Source organism: Stegostoma tigrinum, chromosome 2 (genome assembly GCF_030684315.1).
Source record: "Stegostoma tigrinum isolate sSteTig4 chromosome 2, sSteTig4.hap1, whole genome shotgun sequence".
In the NCBI taxonomy this organism is placed as follows: Eukaryota; Metazoa; Chordata; class Chondrichthyes; order Orectolobiformes; family Stegostomatidae; genus Stegostoma; species Stegostoma tigrinum.
The window spans coordinates 126,328,547-126,352,472 of NC_081355.1; the positions used below are offsets into that span (position 1 = coordinate 126,328,547).

The 23,926-nt window shown below is 44.0% G+C and overlaps 1 protein-coding gene across 10 annotated transcripts in view; it reads left to right on the plus strand.

The window, feature by feature from the left end:
- jcada (junctional cadherin 5 associated a) overlaps nucleotides 1-23,926 on the plus strand; it is a 294,400-nt gene that overhangs the window by 149,792 nt on the left and 120,682 nt on the right. The window contains exon 1 of one of the 10 annotated variants that reach the window (XM_048560795.2): nucleotides 14,135-14,251. The exons of 8 other annotated variants lie outside the window; for them this stretch is intronic. The gene's annotated coding sequence lies outside the window, so the exon portion shown is untranslated. Of the gene's footprint in view, nucleotides 1-14,134; nucleotides 14,252-14,295; nucleotides 14,360-23,926 lie in introns of those variants that run through there. One more of the 10 variants, XM_048560785.2, reaches the window with a different exon arrangement.

Below are 23,926 nucleotides of genomic sequence, written 5' to 3' on the forward strand. Positions count from 1 at the left end.
GTTAAGGGGGACTATTGCTTGTTCAATGCTTTATTGATGCCTCATTAATAATCAGTTTTCCATTTTAACACATGCACCAAACAAGCGAGGTATCAAGTAATTGCGAGGTGGAAATCAGAGAGGCTAGCTGCAAACGTGAGCATGCCACTTGCTCCAAAGGACCTCCATGTTGAACACAAGTACCTACAGGGCATGCTCCATGGGTTTCTGCCAGATAAAACCAGAAGACCAAAAGACATAGGAGCAGAAATTAGGCCAGTTAGCCCGTTGGGTCTGCTCCACCATTCAATCATGGCTGCTAAATTTATCAACCACATTCTCCCACCTACTCCCCATAACTTCTAAACACCTTAACAGTCAAGAGCCTATCTATCTCTGTCTGAATATACTCAATGACCTTGCTTCCACAGCCTTCCGTGGCCATGAATTCTAAAGATTCGCCACCCTCTGGCTAAAGAAGTTTCTCCTTATCTCCATTCTAAGGGGTATTCCCTTTACTTTAAGGCTGTGCCCTTGGGCCTCAGTCTCTCCTGTTAATGGAAACATCTTCCCAATGTCCACTCTATCCAGGCCTTTCAGTATTCTGTAATTTTTAAATGTGATCCTCCGATCCTTCTAAACTCCATTGCGTATAGACTCAAGAGTCCTCAAACATTCCTCATACATTAAGCCTTTAACTCCTGGAATCATTCTCGTGAACATCCTCTTAGGGCCAGTTCATCCTTCCTGAGATATGGGGCCTGAAATTGCCCGGAATATTGTAAATGTGGTATGACCAGAGCCTTACAAAGCTACAGAAGTACATCCCTGATTTTATATTCTAGTCCTTTCTAAATAAATGCCAAAATTACACTTGCCTTCCTCACTACTGATTCAACCTGCAAGTTTACCTTGAGAGAATCCTGGACTAGAACTCCAAAGTCTCTTTGTATTTCAGATTTCTGAATTTCCTCCTCATTTGGAAAGTAGTCTATGCCTCAATTCTTCCTACCAAAGTGCATGACCTCATACTTTCCCACATTATATTCCATCGACTGCTTCTTTGCCTATTCCCCTAACCTGTCCAAATCCTTCTGCAGCCTTACCACCTCCTCAATACTACCTGGCCCTCCACCTGTCTTTGTGCCATCTGCAAACTTAGCCAGAACCCCACAGTTCCTTCATCTAGATCATTAATGTATAAAGTGAAAATCTGTGGTCCCAGCACTGAGCCTTGTGGAACTCTGCTGTCATGCTGAGAAAGACCCTTTACTCCCCACAGTCTGGTTTTTGCCAGACAGCCTATCCATGCTAGTAGGTCTGGCAGCATCTGTGAAAATAGAATCAGAGTTAACGTTTCAGGTTTGCTAACCCTTCCCCGGTTCTGACAGATCGAAAACATTAACTCTGGTTTTGTGCTTCAACCATGCTGCCAGATCTGCTGAGCTTTTCCAGAAATTTCTGTTTTTGTTCCTGATTTACAGCATCCACAGTTCTTTATCCATGCTAGCATCTTGTCTCTAACATCATGGACTCTGACCGATGCCTGCACCAGCTCTTCAAACAGGCATCATTATGTAGTGCCAATCTCCCGCATTCCCTATACCCTTGCACACTATTGCTCGCGAAAATATCATCTAATGCCCTCGTGAATGTTTTCGTTGAACTTGCCCTCGCCACATTTCCAGCCAGTGTATTCCATACCCAAACCACATGCTGAGTGAAAAAGCTATTTCTGACTTTACATTTGCAAGTTTTGCCGATCACTTTAAATCTATGCCCTCTGCTCCTTGTTTAAGTGGGAACAGCTTCACTCTATTTAGTCTAAAAGCCCACTCATGCTTTTGAATACATCTGTCAGATCTTCTTTCAGCTATTTTCTCTCCAAAGGAGAAGCCCCAACTCCTTCAGCCTGCCCTCAGAACTGAAGTTGCTCGTTCCTGGAGCCGGCCTCTTCTCCCATCTTTCTCATGCTCCTGTGAGCTTTGTACCCAAACGCCCTTTTTACAATGCCAGATGCAATTTAGGGACAAATTGGTTTTAAAACCTGCTGGTACTCATTCCTGCATTGCTCTTTCACTGAGATTAATTTTAAGGGTAAAGCTGGTACTGTCAAAATACATATTATTTCAGACTGATCGAATGTTAGAAATAGACTTGCTGCTTCCGCACTTGAAGAGCAGGAAGCACAAATTGCTTTCCTCTTCCTCGTATCCCTGTAGCATTTAGTCATAAGCCATCCTTCTTTTGCCTGTGAATTCTGTTCACCCCCTCTCTCCCTGTCTCCTACAGCTGTCTTCCTGTTAGCAAAAAATTCCATACTCTCCAATCTCTTTCCTCAGTCACTATAATACGTATGGGAGCATCAACAGTAATTGCCATCAAATTATGGGACTATAAATGTAATGTGCCTGACCCTGCTTTCATCCATATGTCTCTCAGAGGTGTGTGTCCAGACACAGATACGCCAAAATTCCCTATAACAAGGTGAACTGGGAAGATATCCGTCTGTCATGTGACTGAACTAAGCCCCTATCGTGATGGCCCCAATAACAGATGAATTCTGGGTCAGAAACCTAGAAAAACAAAACATTTCAGAAATGCGTGCAGAGTTGGTGGCGATACATAAGTTGTCTCAAGAGCCCATCCCATGAGATGTGTGGGTTCCAGCATAAGGACCTCCAGTCAGCCTGGCCTGTCAGACTGCTGTGTGCCTTCACAGTCTGGGCTGTCTATGTTCATAGCCTGGACTGACTGTACTCACAGTCTGGGCTGTCACAGTTTGGGCCATGCCCGATTATGGAGGTGCCATCATGATGAACGAAGCAGCGGCCATTGAGGCAGAACACCCACTTGCAGAGCAGCAATGAAGTGATGAGAAGCATTTGCCTGCTGCCTGGGATGAGGTCCCCTTGTGAATTGCTGTCAGTAAAGAATGAGAACTCCCAACTGAGTCACAGTTCAGAACAGTGAGTGCAAGACTGACCCAAATGCATTCCTATTCTCTGTGGCACTGGGAAAGATGCAGCGCTGGCAAAAAAAATGATCCTTGATTTGGGCCTTAATTGACTTTATCATCTGCCTATTTCCATGGAGTACAATCCATTCCAGGAAAGTTGCCAAGAGGAGGAACAGAATGAGGAATATTCTAATATTCTAAGGAGCACTTGGAATGTTGGAATATTGTGTTCAGTTCTGGTCACATCATTGTAGGAAAGATGAGGAAGCTTTAGAGAGGGTGCAGAGGAGATCTACAAGGATGCTGCCTGGAATGGAGGGCAGGTCTTATGAGGAAAGGCTGAGGGAGCTCGGGCTTTTGTCATTGGAGCAGAGAAGGATGAGAGGTGACTTGACAGAGGTGAACAAGATGATGAGAGGTATAGATCAAGTGGATAGTCAGCGACTTATTCCCAGGGTGGAAATGACTATTACAAGGGGCATAATTTTAAGATGATTGGAGGAAGATATAACAGATGCTATTTAGTAAGATCAAATCCAGACTTTGATAACCTTTCACCCCCTTTGCTTAATCAGAATCTATCCACCTCTGCCTTCAAAACATTCAATGGCTCTGCTTCCAGCAGATTCTCAGCAAGGCATTTCCAAAGATTCACAACCCTCTCACGTCTGTCGTCTGCAAGGTGTTAGAAAGGATTCTGAGGGATAGGATTTATGACCATCTGGAAGAGCATGGCTTGATCAAATACAGTCAACACGGCTTTGTGAGGGGTAGGTCATGCCTCACAAACCTTATCGAGTTTTTTGAGGATGTGACTAGAAAAGTTGATGAGGGTCGAGCTGTGGATGTGGTGTATATGGACTTCAGTAAGGCATTTGATAAGGTTCCCCATGGTAGGCTCATTCAGAAGGTCAGGAGGAATGGGATACAGGGAAACTTAGCTGTCTGGATACAGAATTGGCTGGCCATCAGAAGACAGCGAGTGGTAGTAGAAGGAAAATATTCTGCCTGGAAGTCAGTGGTGAGTGGAGTTCCACAGGGCTCTGTCCTTGGGCCTCTACTGTTTGTAATTTTTATTAATGACTTGGATGAGGGAATTGAAGGATGGGTCAGCAAGTTTGCAGACGACACAAAGGTCGGAGGTGTCGTTGACAGTATAGAGGGCTGTTGTAGGCTGCAGCGGGACATTGACAGGATGCAGAGATGGGCTGAGAGGTGGCAGATGGAGTTCAACCTGGATAAATGTGAGGTGATGCATTTTGGAAGGTCGAATTTGAAAGCTGAGTACAGGATTAAGGATAGGATTCTTGGCAGCGTGGAGGAACAGAGGGATCTTGGTGTGCAGATACATAGATCCCTTAAAATGGCCACCCAAGTGGACAGGGTTGTTAAGAAAGCATATGGTGTTTTGGCTTTCATTAACAGGGGGATTGAGTTTAAGAGTCGTGAGATCTTGTTGCAGCTCTATAAAACTTTGGTTAGACCGCACTTGGAATACTGCGTCCAGTTCTGGGCGCTCTATTATAGGAAATATGTGGATGCTTTGGAGAGGGTTCAGAGGAGGTTTACCAGGATGCTGCCTGGACTGGAGGGCTTATCTTATCTTAGAGAGGTTGACTGAGCTCGGTCTCTTTTCATTGGAGAAAAGGAGGAGGAGAGGGGACCTAATTGAGGTATACAAGATAATGAGAGGCATAGATAGAGTTGATAGCCAGAGACTATTTCCCAGGGCAGAAATGGCTAGCACGAGGGGTCATAGTTTTAAGCTGGTTGGTGGAAAGTATAGAGGGGATGTCAGAGGCGGGTTCTTTACGCAGAGAGTTGTGAGAGCATGGAATGCGTTGCCAGCAGCAGTTGTGGAAGCAAGGTCATTGGGGTCATTTAAGAGACTGCTGGACATGCATATGGTCTCAGAAATTTGAGGGTGCATACATGAGGATCAATGGTTGGCACAACATTGTGGGCTGAAGGGCCTGTTCTGTGCTATACTGTTCTATGTTCTATGTTCTATGTCAGCGGTAGGTTAGAATGTGCTGCCAGTAGTGGTAGTGGAGTCAGATACATTAGAGACTTTTAAGCTATTCTTGGATAGGCTCATGGATGATAGCGTAATGTAGGGTATGTAGGGTAGTTTGAACTTAGTTGGGTAATAGGTTGGTAAAATATCATGGGCTGAAAGGCTTGTACTGTTCTATGTTCTATGTCCTATGTTCTAGTATCAGCTAGCTCACCTGATGGCCATTCCTGGTACTTTCTCAGCTATGAACCAGAGGAATGCACTGGGCTGCACTGTTAGTCATAACAGAGAGACTCTGTTAAAGTTTGCATATAAGTAAAACAGGAAGGTGAAGGAAAGGAGAATTAAAGGATATAGGACTGATACAGATAGTGTTATAATCCAGAAAGCCCAGGAGGTGATTGAACCAGAATCAACCTTTATTCTAATGAATACTTAATTCCAGACATGTACCTCCTCACCCAACAATCACAGTTACTCTGTGTTCCTTTTTATTGAAGCACGAGTGAATGTTCAGTGAAAGTGGCCGCCTACATACGGGTGACCACAATGATAATTATCAGGGGTTTGAGCTGCAGCTCCTGTTTCCACCAATTTCACACTTTTTGAAATCGATGTGATGAGAATACTAGAAAAATCACAGGAAAAACACTACTCTGCATTCTCTTCACCAGGTTTTCATTGCATCATTGTGCACAATAATGACATCCAAGGAAAATTCACCGCACAACATTTTGATAAGATGTTTGTGTTTATACGGTTCAAATCAGGTTTTAGCACTTGAGTATTTTGAACAGAAACGGTCCTCACACATCTCGAAGAACAACAAATTCAAGTTGTGCTGTGCACTGCATCTTGATCATTTAATACTTGACCCAGGAACAACCAAATCGCTTCTTTGAAATCTTGCTTTACTGAATCATTGGGAACAAATGCGTGGCATTAGCAAGAATAGCCAGACATCATACACTGATCAATCAAGGAGATCACTTTCAAAGAAAAGAAGGAATAAGAGAAGCTGCAGTATAGTTTCATTCTTATTGAAGCAATATTTCTTGAAAAACATAAGTGGTGGTGAGTGGGGGTGGAAAGATCTGATGGTTAGAAACTTGATGTATACCTCCTTTCAAGTGTAGAAACTGGAATGTTTAATTTTGAGACTTCTGTCCTGCATTCAAGGGTTGTCGAAGTAATATGTGCCTCGAAATCAGACTGGGTTAGTGCCCAGGCAAACATAATGATCACCTAAAATAGGCATCAGTTCCAATGTTCTGCTACATGGAATCTCAAAGACAGGCTGAGTACAAGTCAGTGTCTGTAAACTATTACATAGTGCAACCCCATAAAAAATATTTAAACGGCCCGGACACTCAAATGAATATGCCGTACACAACAAGTGAACGAGAGGGAATGTTGGTTCAATCACTTACATGTGTAACAGGCCAAACATCTCTTTATGCCCACTCACTGAAAACTAGTTTTGGTTAATGTGGCAGGCATGTGGCCCTCAAGATTCCTCAGTTGGCACTGTATCCTGACAATGTTACTCCTGTATCAGAAATAATGGGAACTGCAGATGCTGGAGAATCCAAGATAACAAAGTGTGAAGCTGGATGATCACAGCAGGCCAAGCAGCATCTCAGTATCTCGGATTCTCCAGCATCTGCAGTTCCCATTGTTTCTGATAAAATTTTAACCTCACTGCGAAGCCTCTTCCAGGGATGCCTAACCTGAAGAAGTTACCCTCCTCCTCTGGACTAATGTCAGGGAGTCTATCTCCCCACCTATACTCTCCTCTCCACCTATCTTCTTTTCTCTCCATCTTCGGTCCACCTCCCCCTCTCTCCCTATTTATTCCAGATCCCTCTCCCCATCCCCCTCTCTGATGAAGGGTCTAGGCCCGAAACGTCAGCTTTTGTGCTCCTGAGATGCTGTTTGGCCTGCTGTGTTCATCCAGCTTCACAGTGTTACTCCTGTACTTGGCACCATGCCTCACAGCATCTGCTGGCTACAATCACATCACACACCTGACACTCCCCCACCCCCCCTCCCCCCCCCCCGCCCCGTATCCTCCACCACTACTCCCATCCCCACCTTTCCCCCTAAAATCGTCACATTTACCTGAGGCCAAAGCTGCCAAAGGAGGAGCTGTCGACAGGGGCACAAGAATCCTAAGGCCTAGTTACCTGTACAATTCTGGATACAACTGAGTTTTCCTCCCCTGATGTCTGGACAGATCACACTGGATTCTTTGCTACAGTTCAAGAAGTTTTCAATGATCTTTACATCTGCTCAGTTTCACATTCACAAAAGAAAACCAGAACCTCCGTTATAAAGCAAAATTTTATATCTTTTGTATGTAATAAAGTGACTCATGGCCAATGAATTATTTGTGCGTCATGGATATAAATATGATTATCAATTAGAAAGTAATAAAATCCTACAAAACGGAATGAGTCTAATGAAAATGGGATAACAGTTCCGGAGCTGAGGCAAGCCAAGTCTCCTTTCTTTCTGTAATTTCCAAATGCAACCTTCCAAAAGTGACCAAATTATCAAAGGTCACCGTTAGCTGTTGGCCCAGCCGTACCTTTACATTTAGTCTAATACCTGTTTTAAATGTCCACCTGAGGCCCAGAAAATAGGCCTCCCATGAATTTGGCAATAGTATTAATGCACATGCAGTCACTTGAAAAACAGACGCGCCAGCTTGCAACTTAACAAAAAGTTTGATAAACCCAAAATGTCTTTGTTAAGCCTTTTCTTTGAAGCTATGTTTTTCTCCATGATATTTACCATTGCAATTGTCCGAACAGTGATTATCTCAGAGATAGTAAGAACTGCAGATGCTGGAGAATCTGAGATAACAAGGCATGGAGCTGGATGAACACACCAGGCCAAGCAGCATCACAGGAGCAGGAAAGCTGACGTTTCAGGCCTAGACTTTTCTTCATTTTCTGACGAAGTGTCTAGGCCCGAAACATCAGCTTTTCTGCTCCTATGATGTAGCTTGGCCTGCTGTGTTCATCCAGCTCTACACTTTGTTATATCAGTGATTATCTCAAACTGTTTTTACACAGGTCTTTCACAGCCACAACTAAATTGGTTTATGTCTTTTCAAAGGAAAGCTGGCACAACACACACACTGGTCTGACTTTCCTCTCTCTGCTTCAGCTCTCCTGCTCTGTAACATGACTTGCCCCTGTGGGGAGGCTGTCGTCTAGTTCTTAAGAGTTTTATTATCCTACCATTAAAGGATGCATAAAATCAGTTGAAGATAATTGCAGTCAAGCCAATCACAATAGTAAATATCATGGAGATAAAAATTGGTTTAAATGCAAAGGCTTAACAAAGATGTTTCAGATTTATCGAGCTTTTTGTTAAGTTTCAGGATGACTAGTCTGTGGGTGAAGTGACTGATAAAACACTGGCTAATCTGTTGTCATGGGGTTTTGTGCTGTGCTGGTATATAGCATGTGACACAGATTTGATCTAAAAACAGCACAGGAGCTCCGTAAGAGATTACTGTTGACAACAAGTGGGTCAGGACTCTGAAAACCACTGAACTGCAGACAGTCTGGCAGTGCAAGGAAGAGGCACTTCAGATTGCTGATTTCAAAATACTTTTCACCATGTGATTTGATTTCTGCTCTCTGTACAGCTGTCAGAGTATTTTAAAATGTAGAGGTGGCTGCACATTTTAAGCAGCGCTGATTAAACTATCTAAACGTTGAAGCAGTTTCTGTGTTCCCTAATATGACACAACTAGACATTTACAGCTTATTTGCCTTGGCTCTGAATTAGGAAAAGCTCAAGCTAAATACAGAGATAAATACAAAGGATTTCTTTTAATGACAATGGGAAATAAATTCCAGAGCTGAGGCAAGCTGAGTCTCTTTTCCTTCTGTAATTTCCAAATGCAACCTTCCCAAAGTGACCAAATTGTCAAAAGACACCTTTAGCAGTTGGCCCGGCCCCTCCTTTACATTTGGCTTAATACCTGCTTTATAGTGGCTTTGAGTTCTTAAAGTATAGTGGGCAATTGGCTGCGTCTGAGCTAAAATATCCAGGTTCAAGTCCAACTCCAGGACTTGCTGGCATTTGTAATATGATCAAACAGGTTGAGTATCAACAAGCAAATCCTTCCAACACATACCAATGACAAGTCGTAAGAGTGCGAAACATTCCCAGTCAGCAATGTGATGGCAAGAATGTTGGAGCCCCTGCGTAGTACATAGCTTGAGACCACAACTTGCATCTAAAAGTGAATATTGCCGCAGCAGGTAGTCTTTGAGATTATCTGTTGGATTTTACTTTTTGTTGTTCCTAATTTTCAATTATAATATTTTGTGGCATTAGTTTCCTGTTCATTAGACTTACTACTCCAGTATGTGCTCCACTTCATCTCTCCATTAGCTGTAGCCTATGCCTCATTCCAGATATTTGAGATGAATGACAATCCAAGCTGACATTCCAGGCCAGGCCTGCAGTAGGACTGTATTGTTGTCTGGAGTGTCTTTTAGTTAAAATGCTAAATGGAGGTCCTGCTTTTGGTTGATGTAAAAGATCCAAAGGCATTGTTTTGAAGAACGTTGAAGGTTTTCCCAGTGTCCTGTCTAAGTTTCATTCCAAACCCATTGAAAAACAGATTCTTTGCTCATATCAAGGTGGGAATATTATGGGTAAATTTGCTGCCATATTTATCACATTACAAATCTCTTTTTTGCAGTCAAGGTCTCTGGGTTTGGTTGCAGACAAGAAATTAAATCCCTGATATTGAAAAAAGTCAGAATCCCACCATTGTCCATTCTCTTCCAGGCTTTTCCAGGGTGAGATTGAAGGTAGGAGTGAAGTGCCTTAGATCTGTAAGATAAACAACTGTGTCAGTTTAAAACAAAATCCTCAGTTCTGGATATAGAGGGTAAGCACCTGCTCCCTGATCTGTAGGTAAAGGAGCCCTGAGCAGCAGTGACCATAATATGGTAGAATTCAACCTGCAGTTTGAGAAGGGGAAGCTGGAATCAGATGTAACAGGATTACAAATGAATAAAGGTAACTGCAAAGACATGAGGGAGGACCTGGCCAGGGTTGATTGGAAGAGGAGCCTAGCAAGGAAGAAGGTAGTGCAGCAATGACAGGATTTCTGGGCACATTTTGGGAAGCACAGTGGAAATTCACCCCAAAGAAGAAGAAACATACTAAGGGGGAGGAAGAGGGAACCATGGCTGACAAGAGAAATCAGGGGCAGCATAAAAACCGAAGAAAAAACACACAGTTTAGTGAAGATTAGTGGGAAGCCAGAAGATTGGGAAGATTTAAAAAGCCAACAGAAGATAAGGGGAGAGAAAATGAAATATGAGAGTAATCTAGCTACTTGTAATATAAAAGAAAATTGCAGCTCCTTTAGGTATCTAAAAGGTAAGAGAGAGGCAAGGGTGAACATCAGACCACAGGAAAATGAGGCCACACAAGTAGGAATGGGGAACAAAGAAATGGTGGAGGAATAAGTACTTTGCGTCAGTTTTCACAATGGAAGACACCAGTAACATACCAGAATTCAAGAGATGCAGGGTACAGGGATGGGTGTTGTTGCTCGTCACTAAGAAGAAGGTGCCAGGGAAGCTGAAAGGTCTGAAGGTGGATAAACCACCCGAACCAGATGGACTAAGTCCCAGAACTTTGGAGGAGATAAATGAGGAGATTGTAGAGGATCTTTAAGGAATCACCGGAGTCAGTGTGGGTTCCAGAGGACTGGAAAATGGCTAATGTAACAACTTAGTTTAAGAAGGATGGGAAGTAGACAAAGAAGGCCCGTTAGCCTGACCTCGGTCAATGCTAAAATTTTCAAGTTATAGAGTCATACAGAGTGGAAACAGTCTCTTCAGTCCAACTACTCCACGCTGACCATGTTCCTAAACCAAATTAGTCCCACCTCCCTGCATTTGGCCCATATCCCTCTGAACCTTCCCAATTCATTACTTATCCAAAAGTCTTTTAAATGTTTAAACTATACCTGCATCCACCACTTCCTCTGGCGGTTCATTGCACAAACTACTCTCTGTGTAAAGGAGAGATAATGGGAACTGCAGATGCTGGAGAATCCAAGATAATAAAATGTGAGGCTGGATGAACACAGCAGGCCAAGCAGCATCTCAGGAGCACAAAAGCTGACGTGTCGGGCCTAGACCCTTCATCAGAGAGGGGGATGGGGTGAGGGTTCTGGAATAAATAGGGAGAGAGGGGGAGGCGGACTGAAGATGGAGAGAAAAGAAGATAGGTGGAGAGAGTATAGGTGGGGAGGTAGGGAGGGGATAGGTCAGTCCAGGGAAGACGGACAGGTCAAGGAGGTGGGATGAGGTTAGTAGGTAGGAGATGGGGGTGTGGCTTGGGGTGGGAGGAAGGGATGGGTGAGAGGAAGAACAGGTTAGGGAGGCAGAGACAGGTTGGACTGGTTTTGGGATGCAGTGGGTGGAGGGGAAGAGCTGGGCTGGTTGTGTGGTGCAGTGGGGGGAGGGGACGAACTGGGCTGGTTTAGGGATGCGGTGGGGGAAGAGGAGATTTTGAAGCTGGTGAAGTCCACATTGATACCATTAGGCTGCAGGGTTCCCAAGCGGAAATGGTGCCCCTTATGCCCTTTTTAAATTTTCCTCCTCTCAATTTAAAAATATGCCCCCTCATTTTGAACTCCCCCACCCTAAGGAAAAGACCTTATAAACGTCCTCAACCTCCTACGCTCCAATGAAAAAGGTCCCAGCCTATCCAGCCTATCTTTATAACTCAGACCTTCCATTCCTGGCTGTTACAGATGTGGTTACAGGGTATTTCGAAGTACATGGTAAAGAGGGTTGGGTCAGCAAAGCTTCATCAAGGGGAGGCCATGCCTGATAAACCTGTTAGAATTGTTTGAGAAGGTAGTGAGTAAGTTAGACAAAGGACAGTCGGTGGATGTGCGCTACTTGGATTTCCAGATGGCCTTTAAAAAGGTGTCACAAAGGAGGCTGCTAAATAAGAAAAGAGCACGTATGCTATGGGCAATGTACTGGCATGGATAGAGGACTGACTGACTGGCAGAAGTAGAGAGTGGGGATAAGGGGGTCTTTTTCAGGATAGCAGCCAGTGACCATGGAGTTCCGCAGGGGTCTGTGTTGGGACCACAACTATTCACATTATACATTAACAAACTGGGTGAAGGAAAAGCAATATCCAGGCGAATCACTGTCATCCCTGCTGTGCTCCCTGTCATCAGGAATCCTTCCTTTTCTTGAATAGGCTGGCCATTGCATCACCTTAATTGGCCATGGAAAATGAAGGCAGTGTGTTGAAGACCCTCAACAAAATCTCTTTGTAGGTAATTCCACTCAGCTTCTTGCCATCAGCTGTGGAATAAGTTCATAAGATTGCATTAACAACAATGGTTACACGTTATAAGTTATCAGGCAGTTTAGTACATTGTGAAGTCATGAGAAGCCTTTATATAAAACAAGTGTTTCTTTCCTTAAAACACTTGCCCTTGCTTGTGTAAAGTTCCCTGGATGTTCGTAGCCCATCAGCAGCTTGCTTGGCTGGCCTTTCTTCACAATATGAACCTTTGACCATGAAACATAACTCCCTAGTTTCCACCCAAAGTCGCTGGATACTACAAAAACAGCAAAGTGCCCTTCCAGCACTCTTTACTGAACAAGAAAACAGAGAGCAGGAACCAGCCTGGAAAGTTGATGAGGGTGTGGAATCCCAAGTGTTTGGGGGTGAAATAGAAGTGGCAGAATTATAAGGAAGTTCAATTTTGGATGCAGGACAGATTAGGAGGCCAGCACAGAGGGTATTGATGATGGTCACATTGAGACAATGATGCAAACTTTGATGAGGGTTTCAGTACCAGTGACGATGGGTTGGAGGTAGAGGTGGAGGTGAAAGCAGGTGATGTTGCTGTGAGGATATCAGTCAGTCTCCGCTACTGAACTTTCTGAAGCTTACCTCAGGGTGAAATAGGAGTGGGAGTCCTGCCTGATTTTTACTCCAATTCCCAGCACATGCAGGTTCATTTCTTACATTGGCTCCATCTAAAATCGTGAACACAATTTCTGAAGTTCCCCTCTCTGTGTGTGTTTTGAATCTTGAAAGCCCTTGGTTTATAATAAATGAGATAGCCCCAGAGTGGCATTTTAATTCTAATCCTCTTGAATAAGCGATTTCATTTTGCCTTAAATATTTTGAGATGTGATAATGATCTGAGTTACGTTAAAATGCACAATTAGTCTTATCAGAAGAAGCACTGTTTTAGATTTGAGTGAAGGATGAAAGGTACAGGGAGGAGAGGAAAATTCCGTTAGCTAAATGTCATTTCTGTCAGCTTTTGCGCTGCTTCAGAGAGACTAAGCTGGTGAGAACAGCAAATCCAGCCACAGTTCCCTTCATGAATGGCTGTCTGTACAGAGCAAGCTCAGAAGTTGCTTCATGCAGTGTTTTATTACCGTACCCAAGCACAGCAAGCAGGCAGCCAGGGCTTGAGATGAGCTCTTAGTAAGTAAGTGACCCTGTTCTGTATACATCAGGAAACCAGCAGTCAAACTGCATTCAGATTACCCACATGCATTTGTGGCATTTCTGCAAGTTCAGGCATGAGTTTGAGTGAGTCTGGATTGGCTTGTCAAATTGAAGCTACAGTAGCTGGGATGGTAATCTTTTGCCCTTACAAATTTACTGGGTAATTTATACTTCAGCCAATATTTTGCTATTTAAAGTAAGCACAGAAGTGTTGTACAATTTGGATCAGGAACATTTGCAGAATCTTTCAGTTGCGTTTTATCATAATTTTTATAAAGGAAGGCTATAATGATTTACTATGTCTGTGCATATTAATTAACAGTCTGCAAGAGCAGAAAGTTATTAACAAAATCAGAGACAGCTTTTCTCATGGTCTTTGAACAGCTCTTGTCAATGGCTGCAAAACTAATCTTTTCAATATTTAATACATTGAAGCTACTTATTTTGCTTATGATGCAAATGATTCAGATAAGTCTGTCATTAAAGGAGCCCAGAATGTGACTCGTTAAAGTACTTTTGATTTGTAATCAGAATGTGTATCTATAAGGAGGCGGCTAGCAGGCCTGTGGAGAGTTCATATCAAAAACATATCCGATGGCTTAAGCAATCCTACAGTGCTGACACTCAGCCCCCTGAAAGCTGGAGATAAGTTGACTTGGAGACTGACGCTACGGTTGTCAGTGAGTTTTCATTTTTCTCATCTGTGGCCAAAGCCAGGGATGTGTGGAGAGGAAGAAGCCAGATGTACTACAGTATGTGAAATTGTTGTCGTTACTGATTGTCCTGATTGGTGTGGGATTTCATGAGCACAGCAATAGACGAATAAATCAGAGGAAGTTGGCAGCGTCTGCAGTCCAGATGTGAGTTTTTGATATGTGCTGTTTTCGTCACTGGTACGCTGTACCCTGGGATCTCAGCAACTTCTTTAAGATGTTCTCTTCTTAGACCTGTCTATTACCTGCATCCCACGGTCTGTTACTGAAGCAGCTGTTGTGCTAATGACATTGTTCCTCTTTTTCTAAGCTCCTGAGCCAGCCAGTCAGTTTGTTTCTGTTCTGCTTGGGTGGTTTTCTTGGCTTTGTATACTCTATGTGCCCCAGCCCCATTCTACAAGTTTCTACCTGCAGGATCTTGTCTAGTTTGCCATGTTTCTAGCTTTGGTTTCATGAATACCCCAACAAAGACATTCAGCAGGTCAGCCAGGAGAGCTCTGTCTCAGACATTCATTAGCTGCCTCATTGAATCACACAGTGGCGTTTCTGCAGGTAATTTCATTACAGTTGCCCATCTCCTTTACAGTACAGTGGCACTCAACTGGAAAAGCTGGATCTTTTTGATCAATTTGTTGGCTTAAGTTAAAAAAAAAAGCACAAGTAGAACACAATAACATTCAGAATAATCCCACGTGAGCACCTTTCATTTCATATTCTAAAAAAAATCTAACTACCCATGAGCATGAATGGAATCCTTTGCAAGAATGGAAGATTGAAGTTATTTTTTGTTGCTTTGTTGCTAATCATCTTTAATTAATCAACTATATTTGTAGGGCCCAAAACTACAGCTTTCACCTTGACAGACAGCTGAGAGGCTTGTGATTCTAAATTGCCAAATAGTTTAGAAAAAGTGAGATCAAGAGTTATTCAGTTGCCAGCAGGATTCATAAAGGAAATCAATATTCTTCAAAGGAATCGATAAGTGGTGGGGAAGAAATTCCTTAATATGGTGTGATTTTGCCTCCACTAAGATATTGTTTTGTCTTTGTTTCAGACTTTCAGCATTCACAGTACCTTATTTTTATTATAAAGGATTTTACCTGATGCAGCAATGTTATCCCTCATAGCATAAGAAACTGGGATTGGATATTGTGATGTTGAAGAATCCAACAGACAATTAATCCTTTAACTATAAATTAATGTTTATACAAGAATATTTATATAGACATTAGATTACAACAAAGCAGCGTTGAACAATATACAACCAGTAGCATGTCATGCTTCAACTGCTCTCAGGGTTAGGCAGAGCATGAGAATTTTATACTTGCAGGTCACATGCTATGATACAGTGATGACATGCTAATGATATGATATAGCACAACATGATAGAATAGATGTATATACTGCAAGGCCATGCAGGAAGAGGAAGGGGCAACAGCAAGGAAATTCTGAGCCATTAGGTAGGATTTTGCATTCTCGATCAGAGTACTAACATTGAGGTCAAATCAAGGTTCCAACCTGTATGGTGGTGGAGAAGTCACCTAATGATGATTTTCCCTGAATTGGTCAAGAAATGAGACTGGACTCTCAAACTGGCAGGAAAGTAGATGGCCCTTAAAGCTGGAAGTAACTGAAGCCTTCTAATACAGGTAAGAGAGAGAAAGAGGGTGTCTTCATCTTGGAAGAACCATCTCAGTAATTTGAACACTTTTAAGGAATACGGCAAGAGCTGCCAGACCACCAATTTGGAGAGGGATTCCCCTCACAGGGCAACCAACAGTTGCAGCAGTGGCTAAGTAAGTGGAATGGGAAATGCCACTAAGTCAATCTGAACCCCTACTCCACCACTGCATCGAGGTTGCTGCAAAGCACCTGCCACTGCATGGGGTGCACAAGCTAACTGGAATTTTCCAGCTGGATTATAGAATTGCTTTAATTTACCTTCTGAAGTCCTGATTCTGCCTCATTCCAGACACCTGTAAAGGTGGACAGTGCTGATAAACAGGCACACTAACTGGCAACATGAAATTACCTTCATGCCTGCTTCAGGTCCTGCCCATAATGGGGATAAAACATTGCCAATGAGCTCCAGATACAGCTCACCTGATGGCCCTTATGGCTATTCCTCATCCCAGATTTTCTTCTGTCCTTAAACAGAGTAAGCAAATGCAATGTTTTGAATGTGAAATATCTTGGATCCTGGACGCAATGTTTCTAGGTGGGAAGGGCCATACTGCTGCTACTGATCTCCTCAGCTTCTATCACCCACACCTGATCAGACAGAGAAGCTGCTCTCTTCTTCCTGTCCTTCAGAAGTATCGCCTCACCTCAGAACTTTGCATTAACCCCAAGTAAGAGGGAAAGCAGAGCAGCCTTCCTACCTCTCCTTTCCATTCCTTTGGCTGCTGAAGCATCAGAAATCCTTGTAAACTTGAGTCTTTCTCGTCGAGGCTGGGATCCCTTTTGATTAGAAATCCTTCCTTCAACAGATCCAGTGGGTCACCTGGCCTGGTGTCTTGACTGATGAGTGAACATGGAAACAGAATTAAGCAGCATGGTAGCTCAGTGGTTAGCACTGCTGCCTCACAGTGTTAATGACACAGCTTCGATTTCCCACCTTGGGTGACTGCCTGTGTGTAGTTTGCACATTCACCTCCCCCACCTCCCCCCCACATTCTGCAGTTTCCTCCCACGGTCCAAAGATATGCATTTTAGGTAGATTGGTTGTGCTAAATTGCTCGCATTGTCGAGGGGTGTGCAGGCTGGGTGGATTAGCCATGGGAAATGCACGGTTACAGACATAGGCTTGGGGTTAGGATGCTCTTCGTAAGAGCAATGTGAACTTAATGGATCAAATGACCTGCTTCCACAATGTAAGGATTTTATGATTCTAGACTGACAATGCTCTGGCTTCGCCATTTGTGTTTCCAACTTGCAACTGGGCCTGTCCTTACAGCAGGGCTAAGAGTTGAAAATTCCACCCTGCGTATTTGAATATCTTCAACAAGTTGTAATTTAAATTGAGAGACTAATATATACGAACAATATTCTCTGTGTGTGTCCTATCCTTAGATTTGCATCCTTTAATGAATTTGGCTCATATAAAAAGATCCTACAAGCTGCATGCTAGGGGAGGAACAGAAAGGATACATCTGCAGTGAAGAAAGGAATTTCTAACCTTCATCATCATAAATAAAACTTTCTCAGAGGCCTTGATAATAACAAGGGAGGGAATGAAAAATATAATTTCATTTTGAATTCTCTCTATTCTAGCAATGATGTATAAGTTAAATCACTGTTGTTTTATCTTTGGAGCATATTTTAAATCCACAATCCTTTTTGAATTAAGCACACAGATACATTTCATACATTATGTAATCCCTGTAATTACTCCTAGTAGATCTGCAAGTGAGACTCTTTTGTGATAATCATTCTGCTGACAGTGTGGAAATCTAAAAATGGCCCTAAAAGTATTAATAGCACTGAATAAATGAACAGCAATTTTCAATGGAACAATTTACACTGGGCATGAAGCTGGATGCTGTCATTTAATATCAGGGATCAGATGACAGTTTAAACACTACTTCAGTTTATGACTTATTTGGAATCTATCAAGAAAGTATAAGTTCAATCAAGTATAGCAGCATGGTGGTAGTTAAATCAAAAGGATCAGATTATACGCAGCATGTAGGAAGATTAATCACCTTTATAACCACCATATGAATCCTGAGATGAGCTTTGATTTCATTTTCACTGCTGTTTCATATATAAAAATATATAATGTGTCCTTCAGATCCCATGAGCTGGTTTGATTCTTTAGATTTCTAAATGCCCCACCATCTGCTGTCAACTAGTGTATTGCATGCTTTTGGCCTGTACCAAGGGTTTAACAACTGTGAATTATGCTGCACAGAGAAAGAAGCCAAAATATCTTTGGCCTAGTTCCACCTGAAGAGTGTGACAAACCTGGCAGATGTATCCTCGGCTCCCGACTCTGCCAGAGTCTGCACAGTCTGGCGGGACCACTTACTTAACCTGCCCTAGCTCCTTGCAAACTTACTGTCTCTCTGTAACTCCTCAAGAAAGCTTTTGGACATTTAAAGTCTTTGCTTACTGGAAGATGGAAGCAAGCGCCATCAAAATGCGATGTAGCCTCTGTGCAGATTCTCCGAGCTGCTCCCTCCAAGGATTTCTACACTGAGTCAGTTCTAAAGAATCCTTCATCAGGAGATTAGAAATCTCAGAAATGTCAGAGTGGGTGAATATTGTTTTGTCTGATGGGTGTGAGAAATAGGGTTTACAATCAAATGTGGAAAACGTTGGTCCTTGTTTAAGTCATTAATATAGATTGTAAGTAGCCAAGGTCCCATCATGGATCCTCACGGGAGTCCACAAGGCACAGCCTATCAATTTGGAAGTGCTCATTTATGCTTAATCTTTGTTTCCTGTTCATTAATCAATTCTCAATCCATGACAATATATTGCCTCCAAATCTAAGATCCCTTACCTTGCCAATTTCCCTTTTTTGTGTAAGCTTATCAAATGCTTTTTGGAAATCTAGATATTCCACATCTTCTGGTTCCCCATTAATTACATTATTAGATAAATTCTCTAAAAAACTCAAATACATTTGTCAAACACAATTTTCCTTTCAGAAAATCACATTGACTTTATCTGATCATGCAATGATTTTCTAAGGGCTATGCAAGGCATCATTGACAATAGATTCCAGCATTTCATGATGACTGACGTCAGCCCAACTGGCCTGTACATCTCAATTTTCTATCTTCTTTCTTTCTTTAATGGCAATGTCAGGAGCAGCAGGGTGACATAGTGGTCAGCACTGCTGCCTCACACTGTCAAGGAGCCAGGTTCAATTTCAGCCTTGGGTAACTGTCTGTGACCCCTTCACCCGCTTCCAACACAAGTCCTCCTCCTGGACACCACCCCCAGGCCTCCTACCCTCCCTCGACCTCTTCATCTCCAACTGCCGTCGAGACATTAACCGCCTCAACCTCTCCACCCCTCTCACCCACTCCAACCTCTCCCCCGCAGAACGGGCAGCCCTCCGCTCCCTCCGCTCCAACCCCAACCTCACCATCAAACCCGCAGACAAGGGTGGCGCAGTGGTAGTATGGCGTACTGACCTCTACATCGCCGAGGCCAGACGCCAACTCTCCGACACCACCTCCTACCGCCTCCTCGATCATGACCCCACACCCGAGCACCAAACCATCATCTCCAACACCATTCATGACCTCATCACCTCAGGGGACCTCCCACCCACAGCCTCCAACCTCATTGTTCCCAAACCCCGCACGGCCCGTTTCTATCTCCTTCCCAAAATCCACAAACCTGCCTGCCCTGGTCGACCCATCGTCTCAGCCTGCTCCTGCCCCACCGAACTCATCTCCACCTATCTGGACTCCATTTTCTCCCCTTTGGTCCAGGAACTCCCCACCTATGTCCGTGACACCACCCACGCCCTCCACCTCCTCCAGGACTTCCAATTCCCTGGCCCCCAACACCTCATATTCACCATGGACGTCCAGTCCCTGTACACCTGCATTCCGCATGGAGATGGCCTCAAGGCCCTCCGCTTCTTCCTGTCCCGCAGGCCCGACCAGGCCCCCTCCACCGACACTCTCATCCGCCTAGCGGAACTCGTCCTCACACTCAACAACTTCTCTTTTGACTCCTCCCACTTCCTACAGACTAAGGGGGTGGCCATGGGCACCCGCATGGGCCCCAGCTATGCCTGCCTCTTTGTAGGTTACGTGGAACAGTCCATCTTCCGCACCTACACAGGCCCCAAACCCCACCTCTTCCTCCGGTACATTGATGACTGTATCGGCGCCGCCTCTTGCTCCCCAGAGGAGCTCGAACAGTTCATCCACTTCACCAACACCTTCCACCCCAACCTTCAGTTCACCTGGGCCATCTCCAGCACATCCCTCACCTTCCTGGACCTCTCAGTCTCCATCTCAGGCAACCAGCTTGTAACTGATGTCCATTACAAGCCCACCGACTCCCACAGCTACCTAGAATACACCTCCTCCCACCCACCCTCCTGCAAAAATTCCATCCCCTATTCCCAATTCCTCCGCCTCCGCCGCATCTGCTCCCACGATAAGACATTCCACTCCCGCACATCCCAGATGTCCAAGTTCTTTAAGGACCGCAACTTCCCCCCCACGGTGATTGAGAACGCCCTTGACCGCGTCTCCCGCATTTCCCGCGACACATCCCTCACACCCCGCCCCCGCCACAACCGCCCCAAGAGGATCCCCCTCGTTCTCACACACCACCCTACCAACCTCCGGATACAACGCATTATCCTCCGACACTTCCGCCATTTACAATCCGACCCCACCACCCAAGACATTTTTCCATCCCCACCCCTGTCTGCTTTCCGGAGAGACCACTCTCTCCGTGACTCCCTTGTTCGCTCCACACTGCCCTCCAACCCCACCACACCCGGCACCTTCCCCTGCAACCGCAGGAAATGCTACACTTGTCCCCACACCTCCTCCCTCACCCCCATCCCAGGCCCCAAGATGACATTCCACATTAAGCAGAGGTTCACCTGCACATCTGCCAATGTGGTATACTGCATCCACTGTACCCGGTGCGGCTTTCTCTACATTGGGGAAACCAAGCGGAGGCTTGGGGACCGCTTTGCAGAACACCTCCGCTCAGTTCGCAACAAACAACTGCACCTCCCAGTCGCAAACCATTTCCACTCCCCCTCCCATTCTCTTGATGACATGTCCATCATGGGCCTCCTGCACTGCCACAATGATGCCACCCGAAGGTTGCAGGAACAGCAACTCATATTCCGCCTGGGAACCCTGCAGCCATATGGTATCAATGTGGACTTCACCAGTTTCAAAATCTCCCCTTCCCCCACTGCATCCCTCAACCAGCCCAGTTCATCCCCTCCCCCCACTGCACCACACAACCAGCCCAGCTCTTCCCCCCCACCCACTGCATCCCAAAACCAGTCCAACCTGTCTCTGCCTCCCTAACCGGTTCTTCCTCTCACCCATCCCTTCCTCCCACCCCAAGCCGCACCCCCAGCTACCTACTAACCTCATCCCACCTCCTTGACCTGTCCGTCTTCCCTGGACTGACCTATCCCCTCCCTACCTCCCCACCTACACTCTCTCCACCTATCTTCTTTACTCTCCATCTTCGGTCCGCCTCCCCCTCTCTCCCTATTTATTCCAGTTCCCTCCCCCCATCCCCCTCTCTGATGAAGGGTCTAGGCCCGAAACGTCAGCTTTTGTGCTCCTGAGATGCTGCTTGGCCTGCTGTGTTCATCCAGCCTCACATTTTATTATCATTGTCTGTGAAGTTTGCATGTTTTCCCTGTGCTCATTGGGTGCTCTGGTTTCCTCCACAGTCCAAAGATATGCAGTTTAGATGGATTACCCTATAGTGATGTGCAGGTTAGGTGGATTAGCCATAGGAACTGTGGAGGGGTTGGACTGGGTGGAATACTCTTCAGAAGGCTGGTGCAGACTCAGCGGGCTGAATGGCTTCTTTCTACGTTGTAGGGATTCTATCTGGAAACTTCCACTTGGTTGTACTGAGTTTGAGTATTGCTGAAAAGAGATATATTACTGAAACTCTTCATCTTCCACTCTTCAAGACAAACTCAAAAATGCCAAATATCAAACAGTTGTAAGTTATCCTACAGAGAAGTAATGCTGATTGGGTGAAAAATCTATTCTGATTGATTGAGGCATTTCCATGGCAAAAGTAACCACATGCTATATATGCTTCAAGCTTCTGAGTTGTGCACAAAATATGTAATGATTGTATGCATTCCACACAACACCAGGTTATAGTCCAAAAGGTTTATTCGTTGTCACAAGCTTTTGGAGCACTGCTCCTTCATCAGGTGCAATGGAGAGAAGTCCACAGGCACAGAATTTATAGGCAGAGAGATCCTTGCAATATAATGCCTGGTAATCATGAGTGTCAACAGATAAGTATGAATAGTGAGAGTGGAATGTCGACAGGCTGAACAACAAATCTCTGCAAGTGATTGAAAGTGTCAAATGGTGTGAGTAAAGCATCGAGAGCTGAATAGCAAGTGAAGGGATGACCAAAATCCAATTAATTAAGTAAGAGAGATAATTACAAAAAATAAGAAAAAATGGTGTTAGAGACAGTTTTGGATTAATTGTTACTTTGGTTAGATCCTCATTATGCAACTCTTATGCTATGTCATATTATTCCAGCCATTTGATTTGTCTCCAGCACCACCTTATTTTTGATTTTATGTAATTATCTCTCTGCCTCAATCAATCAATCAGATCATAGGTCATCCCTTCACTTGTTAGTCAGCTAGTGACACTTTAACCCCTGAGACTTTTGATCACTGCAAAGACTTGTTATTCAGCCTGTCGACATTTCACTCATACTGTTCATACTTATCTTTTAACACTCTTAATTAGCTGGAATTATCTTGCAATCTCTGCCTATAAATTCTGTACCTGTGTGCTTCCCTTTACTTCACCTGACAATGAAGCGAACCACATGCAAGCCTTAATGATCATCTTAAGCTGGTTGCAAGTGTAGTTCTTAGTGGAATTTCTGCCCAATCACAAATTATATCTAACAGTAGACCTTTGCTACTATGCAGGGATTCTACTTATGTAGTTCCCATGAACAGGAGGCTGCTGTAATTCTGTTGTGCCTAACAGACAATTGAGCAACATCATCAATGAATTTCAGTGCCAATGCAATGGATGGTATAGCAAAATGAATGGCTGATCAAATTATGCAACATGTTCTTTCATTTGCCTGTAATAAGCAAAGAGCAGGCCATATCAAACCAGCCTATGCATGCAAATCCCAAAACAAAACTTCCACCGTTTGATTCCATGATTTGGGCATCCCTGGCTAAATGATCCTGAGTGTGCAACTAGCTATACTAACAAAACATTTAAAACTGTTAACTGAACTCAAAACATGCCTCATGTATACTTGTTAGAAGCAACATATATTCATTTGTACTCGACAAATAAAAGGAATATGTTGGAGGCTTCAGCATTTTTTTGAATGACCAGGATACAGTCCTGCCTGCAGTTTCCTGTTGCTTTGACCATGGCAACACCTTAGCTACTCTGAATCAACATGTCAATGATTCAACATCCCTTTCTTCTCTAGTATAAATTCTTGTGATTATTTGCAAGACATTCTTGTTTTGCCCTGTTGAGTGCCAAAAGCAATTTATATAGAACATAGAACATAGAACATTACAGCACAGCACAGGCCCTTTGGCCCTCGATGTTGTGCCGACCTGTCATACCGATCTGAAGCCCATCTAACCTACACTATTCCATGTACGTCCATATGCTTATCCAATGATGACTTAAATTTACCTAAAGTCGGCAAATCTACTACCGTTGCAGGCAAAGCGTTCCATTCCCTTACTACTCTGAGTAAAGAAACCACCTCTGACATCTGTCCTATATCTTTCACCCCTCAATTTAAAGCTATGCCCCCTCGTGCTCGCTGTCACCATCCTAGGAAAAAGGCTCTCCCTATCCACCCTATCTAACCCTCTGATTATTTTATATGTTTCAATTAAGTCACCTCTCAACCTTCTTCTCTCTAACGAAAACAGCCTCAAGTCCCTCAGCCTTTCCTCATAAGACCTTCCCTCCATACCAGGCAACATTCTAGAAGATCTCCTCTGCA